General features: G+C 38.6%; 1 long non-coding RNA gene across 2 annotated transcripts in view; it reads right to left on the reverse strand.

Annotated features, from left to right (window-relative positions):
• Positions 1-2161: 2161 nt before the first annotated feature.
• LOC142072246 (uncharacterized) overlaps positions 2162-19294 on the reverse strand; it is a 212576-nt gene continuing 195443 nt past the window's right edge. For both annotated transcript variants that reach the window (XR_012668697.1, XR_012668691.1), the window contains exons 5-6: positions 6646-6745; positions 2162-5281 (exon numbers count right to left, since the gene is read on the reverse strand). This is a non-coding gene — a long non-coding RNA (uncharacterized LOC142072246). The remainder of the gene's footprint in view (positions 5282-6645; positions 6746-19294) is intronic.

Genomic DNA, 19294 nt, shown 5'->3' on the forward strand with positions numbered 1-19294 from the left:
TCTGATTCTCTTCTACCTTGCAACTTGTGCAGTCATTTACCTCTGTGTAAATGGATTTGAAGTGCTTCCAAATCCGAATTATCCAATCACTCACACCAATGGTAGCACTTGACCCAGCTATAAATGACTACACAGGGTGCAAGGTAGCAGAGAATTTGGGCTAACTGGGTCAAATTATCCTCTAACTGCACCATCAGCTCAATTGAAGTAAAGTTGGTATAATTGAAAGGAAAATCAGGGCTGATTATCTGCTCTGTTACAGCACTTTTAAACTGATGTCTCTCCAATGACATTGGTTTTAGCTAGCTTTGATGATGCTGTTCACCAGCTGCTTTCTGCTGCTCTAGTTGTATTTTGCAGTTGTTTGCATCACCAGAGCAGCTTAAAGAAGCCAGAGTCATCAATGAACCTGGCCCTATATCTCAGTATGGGTTTTGTCAGTCTTGTATCTATGGTAATGTCCCAGGCTGAAATTATTTATGCATCTGAAACCTCATTAACTTCAGTAAGGGTTTTGGTTACAATGGAATCTAGGTCTGGGTCCTAATTAACAGATTTATTTTAGATTCTGTGGCTGGTTTTGATGCACAAAACCTTCATGAGAAAGGTTCCTTTTTTCCAGAGCTTTTTGGTTTTATCTTCACATTCTTTGAACCAATACTTTTTTCTCATAAATTTTTATTTAAGTCCTCTTTATTTTTCTTATATCTACTGAACATCTTTGTTAAATCAAAATGACTTCTGTAGCAGTGCCTAACCTCTTACTGTTAATCTCTTTCCTAAGTGTACATATGGGTCATAAAAACTTATCTGCCCATTCAATATTACATTGTAAGTACTTAAGCTGGCTCATTTTTGCAACTCTGTACTCCATTTTATTCAGAGAACAGTGGTTCTCTGAATCTATTGTCAATTATTTCTTGGAAATAAGTTGTGTGTAGAACTGGGTTATCTTGTAAGTCTTTAATATTTGCAGATATAATATTTTGCTAGCTCTTTTTCAAGATTTTTAGGGTAGTTTCACCAGAGCATTCTGGCTGTATGTTTTTATTGTTTTGGTTTTTGTAATTTGGCAATGCCAAACAATCCTAAAACCCTCTTAACTGGCTAGTTGGGAGGCATAAATCAGCATTCATGTTGTGCTCCCCGTCAGGACCCGGCCCAGAATAGGGAAGCTAATGATCCAACTAGTGGACCACATTCAGTGATGAATCCTTGTCACATGCCACCTGAGGCACATTATGTGTATGCTAAAAAGAAGGAGGAGAAGAAGACTGGCTAGTTAAGCCAGGTTAATGTTGCTTTGAATCACTGGAGCAGATCAAAGCAGCCAGAGCATACCAGTGAATATGGCCCTATGAGTTTTGATCTGAGAATCTTAGTCTGATCCTGAAACCCTTTCTCTTTTCTCATATTCACTTAGTGAGCCTCATCCTGTTCCCACTGAAGTCATGCCAAAACTCTCCTGTAGGTCTGAATGGTGTAGGTTTAGGCCCATTGACTTCAATGACACTATACACATGAATAAACATTTATTTACCCACCTGAGTAAAGTTGTATAGGATTGAGCGTTTAGCTGTGTACTGTAGATGTCAAGACTCTGGGCCTGACTCTGCTTTTGCACTGTTGTAAATGAGCTGAAGTCCATGGAATTGCACTGGTATTAAATTGGTGTAACTAAGAAGAGTGTCCAGTACTCTGATTACAGTATCTCAAGTAAAATTGATTCTTTTTACTCAATCATGATTCTGATCATGTAGTTTCCTTTAGTAGCTGATATTAAATAGCTGGTCAATACCAGGCTTAAGACACCTACCCAAGCTTTAATGGCTATGCAAGTATGACATTTATTTAAAAAGGGAATATCGATGACTTCTGGAGATCTCATTAAATGATCACAAATGAACAGGTTTCTGAAGTTGTCAATCAGTTTGTTATTGCTTAGATGGATTGAATATAAAAAGAGTCTGTGCTCTTATAGATTTGTTGCAGGAAGAAAAACCCAGCACACGACAAAGGTCACAGCTGCATAAAAAGAACTGAAAAATGGAAGAATATAAGGAGAGAGCCACATGCAATCATGGAGAAGACAGATACATCAGTACAAAGTTGTCACAGTTCAGCTCAAGATCAAGCTGGCTGCAGGAATCATCATAAATATCTGACATGTTGAGGTTAAAGAAAATATATAAGCATTACAATGACTAGATAATAGAACCACAAATGACTGTGCAAATGTGCTTACCTCTTTAAACTCTGGTGGTTGTTTTTATTACTTTATACTAATTTCATGATTAAATCATACATTAGGTAAATTCCATGATGATGAATCATACATTAGGTAAATTCCACAAAACAAAGTGATCTTGAAATATTTCAATTTAAGGATGAAAAATGATTGTTTTCTGTATGAAGAAAATCACTGTTTCTTCAAATATTTGATAATTATTGTAAATGTTAAGCATTCCTTTATCCATATATTTCTGGTGTAGTCTGCTGATTACATGAAAATACATGACAGAGTCAAATAAGGGGTTACAAATATTTTTTCAACAATTGCAAAATTCTGTAGCATCAGCACAAAATACTAGCTTTTATACATCACAGCTCTTAAATTCTTGGCTTATCTGGAGGTTGAAATTCTCATACTGGGTAACCTGTATAATAAACAGGATTTTCCCCATTTTTCTTCAGATCTGTTAAATAGAAATTGTTTAAGACTATAAATGTCTTTATTTAAATGATGATTTTAACCTAATTTATTTTAACAAGATTTGTAATGCATTCTGCCCTTTGATCTCTTAGTTTGAAACACTGCCTGTTGTTCCATTATTCCACCATCCATTTGCAGATAACAATACATCAGAACCTTTTTCTTGTTGCAGAAACAATGCCCTTTATTTGAGAAAGGACATTGTTTTGACAGATAAAGTAGGCATTTGATAAATTGAAACAGGTTCTGAATTATTTTGGGGGGAATGTGTGCTACATCTGTCTGCTGATTTTCCACTGAAGCAGTGCTTAACTTTCTTGTCTGTTTGTGATTTATTGAGCTGCAGAAAAGGTTAGGAAATTTTCATGGCTCTTCTCTTATAATTTGTAAGTGAATCAAAAAGCATTTGTTACTGTTTATGATGCTCGAAAGACAAAATTACCCCAAAACATTTATTCACAGCAGAGGCTGTGGTGATCAAAACAAAACAAAACAAAAAACAAAACAAAACAAAAAACCTAAGCAATTATCTTCTCTATTATTAAGATTCCAGATTTAAAAATATAAACAGTAGTAGAGAGTTAAATTAAATTTAACTATTAAAATGCACAACATGTTAATAAGGTTTTGAGTGTAAATGGAGACATAAAATTGGGGGGAACAAACTAAAAACTAATTTGCAAATGAGCAATATCTAAACACATAACATAATTATCATTATACATGTGATCATAATGATCTACCTTTTTCAATGTTTCCCTCTTCTTACTGCAATCTAAAGACCGCTTAGAAAGCTAGGCTGAATCCTAGCTCCAATGAAAACAGTGGGAGTTTTGCGATTTATTTCAATTGGGTCAGGATTTTACTCATATCTTTAGAAATTCCCAGAGTTATACTACTAGACTTTGTATAAAACTATGCCCTGTACCAGACTCTTTGCTGAGAACTAGGACAGGTACTGACTTGTACCGTTGTAGGCTGGAAGGGGGAAGTGGAGCCTACAGGGTGCTCAAATCTCACTTTTGTACATCTATAAATCTCTCTCCCAAAGGGACATAAGTATTTGTTTTAAGTTTTTCCCTGTTCACTGGTTTTTCTGCAAGAGGGGATGATAGGACCATACATATGTATTTAAACAAAAGCATTATATATGGAAAAATACATATGAAATAGTATATAGACAGGTCCTGAAGAAGATCTGAATAAAACTCTCTGTAGCTTGAAAGCTTGTCTCTTTCACCAATAGAAGTTGTTCCAAAAAAATATATTACCTCACCCATCCTGTCTGTCTCTTAAAAAATTAGACGGTTACTGATAAAGGTACAATTATCAAGTTAAATAACAGGACATATAAGAGAAACCAAAAGGTAATTGACAAGGGCGAAAAGATGATGGTTTTAGCTGAGACATGAAATGGGGAATTGATGAGGTAAAAAAATATATGAAGATTGTTCCAGATGACAAAAGCTACTGGGAAGAAAGGTCTTTCATCAGTAATGGCAAGATTACATAGAGGAACAGAGTTGATAGTACTCTAGCGGTATGGGTGTAGACATGAAATAAACTACAGCTTGTTTATGGGTGGCTTTGAAAACATAGGAAGGAAATTTCAGATTAGAACACTTAGATAGGGGAGTTGTCTGAGGATAGTCCTAATGTTGTTGTGCTTCTTTGCATATGTGAGGTAGTGGAGGGCAAAATTCTGTAAATGCTTTACACTGGAGTGTTAGTCTACAGATCAAACATGTATTTATACTTCTGGGTGCTGTAATAAAATTTGTATCACTATGCATTTCAAGGACATATTTTTAAAGATATATAGCCATTTTATATCAACAAATGGATAATGTTATAGTATTCTATATATCCAGTTACTTTTATAACTATATTTATTTACGCCTAAATTTGAAAGAAAGTACCTTTGCAATGGCAAAACTCCCAGGCTTCATTTAAAATAGTACACTATAGTAACTATAGTGCCTCCTCTCCAAACCTAGTCAGGTTCCCAGACATCTCTTAACTCCCTCTTTTATATCAGTCAAAAACATGACAGCACCCAAGTCTGACAGGTGAATCCCATCCTCCTGAAACAACTCTGGTGCCCCATATACTATGCAGAATGTGAAATTAATGCCCCTCCTGGGGTCCCAAGGAATTTGGCCACCTCCTTGCCTTGTCCACACTGGTGGGGGGGCTCATGGTTCCCCACCAGACCATGTGCTGAAGCATGTTTGACCATACAATGGTAACTCCTGGAAAATTTTCAAGGATCAGCCTCAAGTCCCTCCTTGCTCCAAGCATTAGTTCCACCTCTTTGAGCATTCCCAAATCATTTTCCCCAAGGTGTACCACAATTATAACTGGTGGTTGCTGACCAGCCCGCACAGCATACAGCAGTAGTATCGATTGATCCCATAACATGCCCCTCTTTGCATGCCAACTGAGTACTGCTTCACCACTGAAGCCCAGCTGTGAACGCTCGGGCAACTTGGATGTGTGCCTATGTGCCCAAAAGACAGTACTGTGTCCGCAGATCCATACCATGTTGCGTGGCCGGTCCTCCAACATCTGTAATGAGATTAAAAATTCATGCTGACTTACCATCTGAGGTCTTACATATGTTCAGTTTGCATCCAAATGCCAACGTCCGATTGCCTGAATAGCCTAGCAGTGCTGCTGCTGTTCTGCCCTGATTCTGAATGAGTGGAACCAAATTCATGGGTTGGCAGCTCCACCCTCATCAGCCCCTGTCTCAACACGGTAACAAATTGATATGTTGTGAGGGGACTTCCATTACTGTGCATAAAAAGGGGGCCTTCCCCCCTTCCGCCGTATCACCATGTAGGCCTTCAAAGCCTAAACGGGGTGGACCACAGCCTCACCACACTCCTGGAGGATAACAGATTCACCCCGGCCGAATTGATCCATCTTTGACCTTCACATGTGTAATATCACTGAATGCTCATGCCATTGTATATCACACAGTTCCAAAGCTCTTCCCATAGAGTCCCTAATGGACCCAGGTACTAGCTCGCTGACCCCAAAAGCTGCTATCAAGCATGCTGCCCTGAACAAGGTCACCTCTCTCTACTGTGACATACAGCACCAAGGATGTGCATGAGATCCTTGAGCATGTAAACTGTGATGGGATGACAGGAATCCTTCCTGGGGCTACCAGTATGTGATCACCCTGCCAAAAACCTTAAAACACTGCAAGGATCAGTATAACCATTTAGCCTACTGATTAATGTAATGGCAGAAAGGCAAATCAAGATTGTGGAGGACGCCAGTTGATGGGTTGCAAATTACAGCATGTACCACAACAACTATTCCTGTGTAATGGGCCATATTGTTGACCGGCCTCCCTGATCCTCAAACTATATGAAATCATTACAATTTCTCTCATAGCTCTGCCACATGTGCGGAGCAGCTGATCTCCGGGCCACACTGACAACCATCCTATGCCAAGGTTCCAAAGCACTGAAAAAGCCTTGAAATGACATATTTGCAACCTGACAGTTACCACAGCTAATCTTAGGTCTCAGCAAGCCATCTTGGACACTGGCACATCTTTGTTACACACAAAAAAAGATTAATTATCCATGCTTACCAAATAGATCAACTATGCATCAGCCATGCGTATTCGTTCTAAAAGAAGCATTAATCCTCATGAATTGCTTTATGCTTTAGTGCATGTTTGGCCCATCAGATGTACGCTGCTTATAGGGTGAGATAATGCCTTACCCAGTTCTCCCACAGCAGTTGGGTATCTTGTTATTTGATTGTTGAATTTGCAATCCTTGTCAATATTATTAGTGTAATTTGAATGTTTTACCCAATGGATTGTATAGCTTTTTAGTCCCTGTTTACATTGCATGGGGGAAAAAACACTGCATTTGGCAAATGCTGTACGTTATGTATATATAACTCACTTATTTTTCCAAAAGTTCACATATTCCTGATGACCCGCATCTCTCAGAATACTTTGGTTGCAGAAATAACAGATTATGGGGTATGGCGTTTTGATGGCACCTAGGAAAAAAGAGCTAACTTTGAATTGCATATTGACACGGAGTAACAATACATTATAAACTACACACACTGGGGCATCGGTGGGAAGAATGGCAATGTAACACAGCTGCCCTTTATGCCCTCTATCTAGGAAAAGTTACGAAGCTATCATTTAGAATGAAAGTGCATTGTACGTATTTAAAATAAAGTACTGAAATATAGTTTTAATTATAGCAGGCACAAAAACACTTAGTATGTTCACTCAAACACAAATGTTTAATCCCCTGAATTCTTTAAAACTCTGATCTCCTTTGGGAATGAAATAACTGCAGGGCTCAAATTGTACTGGTAGCTTAATGATTAAAGATGAAAAATTCTTTGCCTATGCATCTGATTTTGTATGCCTTGTTTTACTGCAAATCCTATTAAAATAAACTCTGTTTTTAGTTGCTGGGAGTAATTGGATCCAATACTTCACAGTTGAAAAAATGTTAGCTCCTATTTTGAAGGCTTGTTGCTGGAAGGAATTGACACTAAAGAAAAAAAAAGACTCCATTAGGTGAAACTGTATAATCACAAAGAAGAAATTTCCATCGGGGTGCTGCATTCTATGTATTTGTGAATATTCAAAGTATAAATGGATTTGATTGTAAAAATTAGGCTGGAACTTTGTCACTTACTTTGATTCATAGCTTTTGACATTGCAAACATAGCAATAGTATATATGTTTTGTAAAACATTTAATAGATCATTGAGGGGACACTTAGGAATTTTGAAAATAGCTTGTAGGTTGGAAACTCTGAGAAGGTTTTGCTATGCTGAAGTTAAAGGATCAAGATTTTTCATGCAAACTGTCTTTTTCTGGAATAAAATATTGCTAAGACTTAGTTATTATGTATGGCTTCTCTGTATAACAAATGTATTTTATGTATTCTTTGAAAAAAGTATAAAATAACTTTAAAATAAAGTTCCATTTGCAACACTCAAGTGAAATACTCTAGACCAACATGTTTCAGTGACAAAAAAACAACCATATAAATCTTCCATACACAGCTGCAATTTAGTGAAATACGCAGTTTTCTGTTTTCCATTACTGTATACAGTATAAATTCTTCCTGCTGGAAGACAGATAGTGACAAATTTGCAAACAGCATCTGTATTCATACATCTGAAACATTAATTTATCTCGCAATAAAAACTTTGATTTCCCAAAAGGAGTGCTATGGCTGAGAACTAATGCCTATTTTTGAGACTTAACTGAGTTTTCAGTGTTAGTCGTTTTCTTATGAGTTACAGTGCTCCTATGGAAAAATATACAACTTACAGCAAGTACAGAGAGTTAAAAGGGTCATGCAAAACATAAATCTATATGCTTAGTTTATGTGTGTGTGTGTAATTTATATAAACAGACAAAGTTCTGACTAGGTAGACTTCCATTGTGGAAAAAGGTTTTCTTAAAGCACTGTCTAAAAAGAATAACAAGTAAGATCTAGAGTGTCTTCCTATACTCATACTTACATGGAAAATATTTCAAAATGATGATGCTAAGATTTAATCAGAGACTATGATTACGGTGCTTTTTAAAGATACAATTAACATCTACTTTTATTTGGTGTTTTATTCTAATGCTATACATTTTACCCCTTTAAAACATACTTTATTAGTGTCAACAGAGAAAATACCACCTTGCCTACTGCAGATGTTTTATCTTATGGTGGAGGGATGTGGCAGGTTGGAGTACTGCATGTATACTGTATGTTAAATGTACTTTCGTCAACCAGTCCCTTAAAATATAATTGTTTCTTTGAATGGATTTATATCATATTCTAACTAGAAACTCCACACTGGAATTCACTGGTAAATATGATTCCGTTATAATTTCAAAAAATAAAAATAAAGCACCGAACTTTTAAACATAGGTGGCTCAGGGTAGACATGTAAATCCACATAGCTGACTCCAACATAAGCTGCTTGTTCTTTTCAGAAGTGCTAACCACTCATAGCTCATACTGACATCTATGGAAGACATGGGTGCTAAGCTTCTCTGAAAACTAAGCCTCTTACTTACTCACCTACTTATGGAGTTGAGTGCTGACTTTAGTAACCTACATTCAAATGTTTTGGCCCAAATGTATTGTGCGTGTTTTTTTAATCTTTTTCTGTTCTTTTTTTATGGGTGAAATGGGAAAGAATAGATATTTCATAGATTTATATATTTTAAAGACAAAAGGAACTATTGGATCATCAAGTCTAGTGGTGGGCAACCTTCGGCCAATGGGCCGCACACGGCCCGTCAGGGTAATCCACTGGTGGGCCGCCAGACAGTTTGTTTACATTTGCATAGCCACCCGCAGCTCCCAGTGGCTGCAGTTCACTGTTCCTGGCCAATGGGACCTGCGGAAGGCGGCCAGTACATCCTTGCAGGCCGCAGGTTGCCTACAACTAATCAAGTCTGACCTATCTAACACAGTCCATAGAATTTCACCCACTTGCTCATGTTTTGAGACTATTACCTTCTCTTTGACTAAAGCACATCCAAAAAAGGCATCTGGTGTTGAATTTGATTTATGAATCATTAGCTAGTCAACTCAGAAAGAAACTGAGCACTGCACCATCAGATAGAATTCAAAATGGTTACACACCTGTTCACTATGATTATGTAACTACTAACATTATGTAAATACAGATATTAATTTAGCCAAAACTCATTGCAACATTCCCATGAAGTATTTTCTAGCACTTTCTTTTATTTTGTCTCTAGGCTCTCGAATACCAGGTACTGCCGGGAAAACAAAGGGGAATGCCAAGGAGTGGTTAGGTAAAAAAGAAGAAAGAATATATCTACTTAGTGAGTACCTCATGTTGTTATTACATGGAAGGATGGAAAGAAGTAATACTCGTTTCTTCATAGTAGATAATCATACGTAAGGTATATCTTTGTTGTGTTACATAATATTAGGTATTTTAATGTTGTTAATTTAAAATACTCCAATTACTCCAATAGTCACATGGAGTCAAATCTTAAGACATGTCAGCTATATATCTCCATTAGTGAGCACAAATTTTACACTTTCAAGTCACCGTACAAGCAGGTTTTTGGCATAATCAATCTGCATAAAATTATTATTATTCATTCTAATTTATATTGCTTCAGCTCCCAAAGGCCACAGTCAGGATAAAGGTTCCATCCCCTTTGTGCCATGCACTGTACAAACATATAGTGAGTGACCAACTGTATGCATGTCTTGCAAGGATCTTATATGGCCTAAGTGAGCACGATGAATAAAATCAGAAAGAGAAAGACAATGTTAACAAGGTAAAACATAAGTTCATGCAGTTACACAAGTAGCTCTTGCACAATTTGTTTCCTGGATAATAATTTACCTGTACACCTCCCATGTACACTCAATTTGCACACACAAATGGATTCTGTGAATATAAAAACAAGCATCTGTGTGCACAAACTGATAATATATGGCAAATGGGCACTCAGAACTGCTGGCACACTAATACAGGTAACATGCCAGAACTTTGGTTCCAATATGACCTCTTTGCACTACGCCAGTTGTGCAAGGGGTCCATAAAACTACCCTACTAGATAGCTGTGGATTTCTGTTGCATGGAATAGAGATCCCAGGGCATGATCAGGGATGTGTCACTGTGCCACTGTAAGTTAAAGTGCTGTGCTGCTGTAAGTTAAAGCAGACCTGAAGACTGAGACAGCAAAAAGGTGACATACAGCCATCTTTGCTTGTCCCAGAACCAAATATTGCATGACAAGATATTTTGTCACTGTGGTCCATGAAGCATAATTGCACCCTTACAATATGTCTGCGTTTCAGGATTTATTTGGATATAAAGGCAAATATAAGAATTAATGTAGTAACACAGGGCCTACAGGCCTGTAAAATATGTAACTTAGCCAAATTAAGCCTTACAATTTAGGATGTTAGTATGATAGTAATAAACCTGCTGAGCTTGTGTCCATGTTTGTGATATGTGGATGTTTTGAAAATAACTGCTGAGTTTGGCTAATAATGTCTATGCATAGACAGCAGAGACCACAAGATAACCGTTGGTAACCAAGGTGAAATGTTATAAACTTCCTTACAGTTAGTTACTATGGTGGTAAGGTAATGTAAATGTTAATATGTATAATGGGAAGAAATGAGTTAGCCTATGAAAAATGGGGCACCCCAAAAGTATGTGTGTGGGGGTGGAAGTTCAAATAAGGAAAAAAAGTTAAAACCTTCATAAATATGAATGAACCCCAGTGGGTGTCAGTGTTAAAAGCTGAATCCTGGCTGGTGAATTTTTGGAGGGAGGCACCAGGGCAATGACCTCTGGTGATGAGGATGTGGACTAATACTTCAGATTTTTCCATGAGGCCTGGCATGAGTAGTGCAAATCTTATGCATGTTGTATTGTTCTCTCTCTCTCGCTCTCTTTTCTATAAGACTGTAGAGTGTATATTGTTTAGTTTGTTAATACAAGTGATGATTAGAGAAAGAGTACTATGGAATCTCTATTCTGCACCATGGGATCCCCTATCTATTGATATCCTCTCTATTGCAGTTGATCTTGGGGGCTGAACACTCACGGATTAAAGTAGGTTTAAACCCTCACGTTGAGGTGGGTAATTGCTGAAAGTAACCCATAACCACAGATAAGGCTACTATGATGAACTTCAGGGTTCACTTACTTTATAAATTCTGGTCATATTAAACACATTCTTAAAGACATGCAAATCACAGTATTTTTTAAAAATGAATGATTTTAAAATTCAAACAGCTTTCTCCACTATTTGAATAGTCAAAATCTAAAACCTGTATCCATGCTGCTTTTTTAATTAAAATTTTACCCAAAGGAAAAGAGTATTCAACAGTATGCCAGTTTACTCTCTCCAGAAATTGTATAGTGAATTGTTTGCACATACCATAAGGTGCCCTTGTATCTTGGGCTTTCATGTGGAAACTGACTGATCTCTTTTCCCTGCTGTTATACTTTTGTCCCAATTGAATTGATATTAGTCATAGCACTCAGATTATGCTCATACTGATCACCTGAACAGGTAGTGAAAACAAAAGTGCTAAGCTATCATATGTTCATTCACTTGCACAGAGATTGTCATTGGATGAGTGCTTTTCAGGGTGGGGACTTGAACAGAACTTCATTAGAAGGAAGGCAATGACCACAGGGAGCTCTTAAACTATTATCAATTTCCTAGTTTTAATTATTTTTTTCTCAAGAGTCAATAGCTTCGTATTTAATTGTCCTATAATGTACAAGAGGGATGGGAAAGCTTTAGCCACCTCACTTTTGTCAAGTACACTGAATAAGTCTGTCAGTCACTCATCTCCTGTACTGCCAAATGTAACTGATATATCTTAGTGTCCTTGGCAGCTCCATGGAACATATGATTAAAAGAGAACAGGAGGAAGGTAAAGATGGCAAAGGAATAGGGGGAGGAGATGAAAGAAGCACTGGCATTAGTGAGGAGGAGTTGCAAGCTCCACAACATCAAATGAGGACAGAAGAAAAGAAGGAGGAGAGTAAGGATATGATTATTTGCCATATTGTGGTAGGAAATGGAATAGATAGATAGATAGATAGATAGATATCGAACCAGATCCACATTTACTGCAATCCACATTTCACCCCTTCACTCTTTTCAAACTGCAGTCATCATCAGAGTTACTAAGGCCAAAGGATTAATGACTTGGCCAAGTCTAGGTCTTGCTTGGTAACTTTCACTTTGCTGAGGACTTTGTGCTCAGGCTTACTCACAGCAAAGTGAAACTGGCGGTCCATTTCTCTTAGCAGTCTGTTGCTGTGCGGAGTATAGAGGACAACGGTTCCAGTAGAGAAGCTTCTGAAAGGTTCAATGAGTAAGGAAGGACTTCAGGAAAGGAAGAATTGGGGAAAGTGAAAAGAGACAAGGGAGATGCAGATAAGGAGGTGGAAAAGACACCAGGAAGAGGTGAACAACAGAGGTAACATAAGGGTGAAAGACAGAGGAAGAGTGTAACAGAATATGTTAGTCTGCTTAATCATATAAAGGAGAAAAAGACAAATCATATCTTTCTCTGCACTCATAACTAGAGCTGTCTGAGTAACTGATCTTCTGGTTTGCTGTATGCAGTGGTTGCTATAGCCCTGTTGGTCCCAGAATATTAGAGAGACAACCAACAGAAGTTGGTCCAATAAAAGATATTACCTCACCCACCTTGTCTTGTCGCTGTTAATAAAATGTAATGGCATTGATTAGATCATCTTAGTCCAGAGCCTATCTCTCTGTGCCTCAGTTCCGAATCTCAAAAGCAGGAATAATAATTCTTTTCCTTCCATCTTTTTCTGTCTTGTGTATTTAAATTGTAAACTTTGGGGGGGGGCAAAGACAGACTCTTTCTATGTGTGTGTATATATATATATATAAACAAATACCCCAATGGGATGTTGATCTTGGTTGCCTTCTATGCACTATTGTTATAGAAATAAAGAGTATCTGGATGGTGTGTAAGCACTATTGTGAGAAAACTCAACCTGATAATGTAATGGAATATTGAAAGAATTCAGAATATTGTGCACACAATAGTGAAAATACAGTGTATCTACTAAATTTAGTGGTGACATATAATGGTAGATACAGACAAGGTGTCCTAACACAGATGACTGAGGCAAACCACAGGAAAAATGGACAGCATCTGCTCTATTATGTCCCATAGCAACTCTCACTGTCTGGACTTATAAATAGAACTCAGACCAAGCCCAAGTAGCCCCTGATAGCTGAACAACAGACTGTAAGTGCATCAGAAGAATACCTGAGCCAATAATGTTGAATGCTTGGAAAAGTCTGCTAAAACTAGAAGCAATAAATAACCTGAATTAGCAAAATTCTATATATGATCTTACCTAATTACCAAACAGGCTCCGTGCTATAGTGATGACAGAGAAATAATGTTATAAGAGCTAGAAATATTAGAAATATGAGCAGTAAAATGGATTCATCTTGGAAAAATGCAAGCTATAATAATATATCCTGGAGGGAAAAAAACCTCAAACCACAGGTATTCCTTGAGAGAGAGAAAATTGGGAAATAGAAATGACAAAAAAGAAATATATCTGATAGATGCAGAGACATAAAGTGAAAAAGCACCTTTTCTTTCTCTATACTGGTCAACCATTTTGCTGAATCCTTCCATTTACAATGCTGTAGGAAAGCAGGCATAACGAGGGGAGGAAACAAGGAAAGCTGAACCATAGGCTGTAAAGGAGCTCTCTCATCTGTAGCAACATGTAACTGTTCAACTGGGTTCAGAATGCAGCACTGACAGAAGATGGATTTAAAATAAGTCTTACTAGATCAAAGTCAGAATTCAATAAAACTCAGCTGACTAGGTTCTAAAAGCCACATAGGATGATAAGTTATGGAAACAGAAGAATAGTTTAAAGGAGGTTGAATTTAAATGATCAAAAATGTGGTCTTGAGCTGCTGTAAAGTAGAATGTGAAAAGTCTAAACTCAAAATGAAATCCAATGTTTGCCCTTTGCTACTGCATTTGCTACTTCTGAAATGTGTTGAATTAAGAGATTAGAACAGGGGTTCCCAAACTTGGTTCGTGGCTTGTTTAGGGGAAGCCCCTGGCAGGCCACGAGATGCTTTGTTTACCGGAGCATCTGCAGGTACGGGGCTTAACCTGAACAAGCCGCGAACCACGTTTGGGAACCCCTGGATTAGAACAACCCCAAAAGAATGTTCTGAAAAAAGTCCTCTAAAGCCTACTCAGTGCTAAGCACCCACCAACTCACACTCAACACCTCATGGAATGCTTCGCACATTGCAGGATCAAACCCAAAGGCCTGGTTTAGGCACAGATTTTGAACCAGTACAAATATTTTGGTTAAGGGTATGGGGTTGTTTTTGTAACCAATACAGTTATTCCTCTACTATCCCTATATATGTGTTATATATATAATTGTTCACAGTTATAACAGTATAAAAGTGCCTTTGAGCTTGTCTACATGAGAAAGGTTTATCAGTTACACTAGTATAGTTAAACTGATATAGTTATACAGGTACAACTTTCCTGAGGGGCTCTTATTCAGTACAAGAGCAACTGCCAAAGCAACCTTTCTCAACTGAGGAAAAAGTCACTTTCACATCTGAATACTGGCTAGACCTACAGTACACACTACTGGCAGAAGCATGTAGAGTACGTATATCTGCACACTGCATGAAAAACAAGCTGTGTCCCTATTGAGGTACGTAGCTATATGTGTTGGTGAAAGGCTCTGGCTGAGGGGATGCAATGGAGAAAGGTTTCAGGAGCTCCCTGATGTGAGAGCCTTTCATTGCAGTCAGGAAAGGCTCTCGCAGTGGGTGAAGCAGCTTTCTCCACTGTCTCCCCACTGACAGAGCCTTTCCCTACTTCAGAGAAAGGCTTCAACAAGGGGGAGCGGTCAGAGCCTTTCCCCACTGCTGGAATCTTTCCCTGTGACAAGGAAGGATTAGAACAGTGGATAGGCAGCAGGACACAACACTGCTAAAAATAGTAGTGTAGATGTGGAGGCAGAGCTTGGACGAGTGGAGAACCTTGTAGGATATGAACTCAGATACATACTCATACCCTTCAGACGTGTCTTTAATCTACTTGCCTACCTCTTGCCTCAAGGTCTACGCTGCTATTTATACCCATGCTAGGGGGAGTTATGCATATATGTGTGCAATGTAGATGTACCTTGAGTGTCCACAAAGGGACTTATACTAATATAAATACATTGGTTTAAATTCACAGCTTAGCTCTTACCACTATAACTTTCCCATACAGACAGCCAATATACCTTATGCCCCTTCTTATATGGAAAAAGGCTATACGAGTATAGGCACTTTTTATACTGATATAACTCTGTCCACATTAGGGGATTATACCACTTTAATTATACCAGCATAGTTAAAGTGGTACAACTTTTGTGTGTTCAAATATACTGTAGTCCTTAAACATTTCCTGAAAGCAAATTAAAAATGACTGTGAAAGCAATGCTATACCACCACCTGTACCTTAACTTGATGAAAAGTGAAGAAATAGGTATCCTGATGGTCAAGATGCAATAATATAAGTTATTAACAAGTTCTTATTAGTATTTATTAATTTCCAGGTCTTTCATGCTATTCATTTAAAACTCGTTCTGTAATAGGATTTCCAGTGAACACTGTTTTGTTTTGTTTTTTTAAATAAGGCATTCTTTCATGCAGGATAGGATGAATTTCACAGGGCATGAATAGTAACTGTAGAAGTGCACAGTGTTGTATAGAGGTTATTCAGGAAGAGTCTTTGCCCAGCGAAGCTTACAATCTACAACTTTTTAACACAAAGTTTCAGCATTTTCTACAAGATCTGGGTGCACAGTTAATAGAGTTCATTTTGAAAGTGGTGCATGCGAGTTTGGCCATGTAACACCCATTTAGTTCAATGGGAGTAACACGGCTACATCTAAGTGCACTGCTTTGAAAATTTACCTTTAAGGTGTTGATCAAAAGAGCTTTATTCTGCAGTGATCTGATCCTAGACAGCTCTTTACATGTTTTGATTAACCAAAATATTCTTACTTAATCAAATCTTTTATGTAATAGGATTAGTTTAAAAAAATAGATTCCAATGCAGCAGACTCTTCTTTCACAAACGAATGTCAAGATATTATTTTACATATCTTGCAATATCTGGAATTCACTTCTTCCCTTCCTTCTACAGACCAAGCTTTGGTGACTTCAGAGTATGTAACAAGTATCACCTGTTTTTCCAAAATTTTGGGGGGAGAGTTCAGAGGTTAAGGAGGGTGGAGGTGATCAGTGTGTATAAGGGACTGATGAAGTGGTGTTTGTTCTGCTGCTGGTTCAGTTTGTAAGATTATTTTTCTAATGTATATTCAATATGTTCTAATAAATGTGTTTTTTTCATTTTTGTTGTCTGCCTACAGAATTGTATAGGAACAAATGAAAATTCTAGATAAATAAATAAAATATAATATCTGTAAATAGCTTATGGAACTATACATTTCAAGGCCAAGAATTTCAAAATTGACAAGAGATTAGAGATGCTTCAGTTTTGGGGTGCCCAGATTGTGAAAACCCCAAATGGATTTATGTTCTTATGGCCTGATTTTCAGAAAGTGCTGAGCATCCACTCTGAAAATCAAGCACTTTTCAGGAACGCCAGATTGGACAAAAAATCCAGCACTCACCATCACTAGTCACTTCTGAAATCTTGCCCATGTATGTGTTTGTACATAGGAGAACATATGGACCCAGATGTGAAGGATATTACTATAATATACTGGCAAAATGTGTGTCAGAAGCCTGCAAGAGCTGGTCCACTAGAAGATAACAGACAAATACTGCTGCCAGCTAAGCAAGTTTTCCTTTTAGAGCAAGTGGTAAAAGTCTATGCTCTTCTACTGAAGGTCCCAGGTCTAAACCTTCCTAAAGATACATGAAGGGAGTTGCACAGTATGACTAAAAAAATCTGTGGGTCATTCCTTCTTGTGTTTGCCTAGCAAAACGTTGTCTTGGTCTATGATAGGGCTCCTAATGCCTATGGCAATATAAATAATAAAAGTATATCACAGCATCTATCGTTCAGCATATCATAGAATCAGGGCCAGATTAACTCTCCTGTGGTCCCGGGACTATTAGATTTTGTGGGGCCCCAGTATACATGTCTTTTTCCTAATTTAAAACATAATGATCACAATTATGGCATTGAGGCTATTAATGCTATACTAAACTTGCCTTTTAATTAACATAAAGCTGTTCTGTGGTTACATTTCAGTCCTAAAAAATGTTGAATATTGTTAAGTTAATTCAAAATAGTCTACTTCTTACCTTAGAACAGCTGTTATATTAGTTTCTTTCTGGGAGGGAGTTTGGGTGCAGGAGGGGGCTCCAGGCTGGGGCAGAGTGTTGGGGTCCAGGAGAGGATGCGGGGTGTGGACTCTGGGAGGGGGTTCAGTGCGAGAGGGGATTCTGACCTGGGGCAGGGGGCTGGGGTGCAGGAGGGGGAGCAGGGTCTGTGAGAGAGTTTGGGTGCAGCAGGGGATTCTGACCTGGGGCAGGGGGTTCAAGTGCAGGAGGAGGTGCGAGGTGTAGGCTCTGGCTAAGGGGTGCTTACCACGGGTGGCTCCCAGACAGCTGAACAGCAGGGCTCAGGCAGTTTGCCTGCCTGTATGCCACGGCCCCATGCCACTCCCAGAAGCTGCTGGCACATCTCTGCACACCCCCGGGGGAGGGGGACAGCACATCTCCGTGTGCTGCCTGCGCCCACAGTCGCCACCCCTGCAGCTCCCATTGGTCGGGAACTTCTCCATCCCAGGGGCTGCAGAGAAGTGCCAGCAGCCAGCCACTTCCAGGAGTGGCGTGGGGCCACAACATGCAGGCAGCCTGCCTGAGCCCTGCTGCACCACTGGACTTTTAGTGGCCCGGATATTTAGAGGCTTAGAGATCGCAGTGCCCCCTTAGCCCAATGCCCTGGGCTGCAGCCCCTAAAGCCCCCGGGTTAATCCGGCCCTGCATACAATGTCTTATTCACAGAAATTCTACCTTCTGGGAATAGTATGTTTTAAGGTAGCGATAGACCTTGCTTAAGAGGTACTGCAGGTAATGTTGTGGAAGTCATAAATGATCTCGAAAAACGGGTAAACAGTAAGGTGTCTAAATTTACAGATGATACAAAACTACTCAAGATAGTTAAGCCCCAAGCAGACCGCGAAGAGCTACGAAAGGATCTCACAACAGCTGGGTGACTGAGCAACAACATGGCAGATGAAATTCAGTGTTGATAAATGCAAAGTAATGCACATTGGAAAACATAATCCCAACTATACATATAAAATGATGGGTTCTAAATTAACTGTTACCAGTCAAGAGTTATTGTGGATAGTTGTCTGAAAACATCAACTCAATGTGCAGCGGCACTCAAAAAAGTGAGCAGAATGTTGGGAATCATTAAGAAAGGGATAGATAATAAGACAGAAAATATCATATTGCCTCTATATAAATGCATGGTATGCCCACATCTTGAATACTGCATGCAGATGTGGTTGCTCCATCTCAAAAAAAGATACATTAGAATTGTAAAAGGTTCAGAAAAGGGCAACAAAAATTATTAGGGGTATGGAACTGCTTCCATGTGAGGAGAGATTAATAAGATTGGGACTTTTCAGGTTGGAAAAGATGACTAAGGGCTAATAGGATAGAGGTCTATAAAATCATGACTAGTGTGGAGAAAGTAAATAAGAAAGTGGTATTCACTCCTTCTCATAACACATGAACTAGGGGTCACCAAATGAAATTAATAGGCATCAGGTTTAAACGAACAAAAGGAAGTATTTCTTCATACACCACACAGTCAACCTGTGCAACTCTTGACAGAGGATGTTGTGAAGGCCAAAAGTACAACAGGGTTCAAAAAAGAACAAGATAAGTTCATAGAGGATAGGTCCACGAATGGCTATTAGTCAGAATGGGCAGGGATGGTGGTCCTTAGCTTCTGTTTGTCAGAAGCTGGGAACGGGTGA

Source organism: Caretta caretta, chromosome 1 (genome assembly GCF_965140235.1).
Source record: "Caretta caretta isolate rCarCar2 chromosome 1, rCarCar1.hap1, whole genome shotgun sequence".
NCBI lineage: Eukaryota > Metazoa > Chordata > Testudines > Cheloniidae > Caretta > Caretta caretta.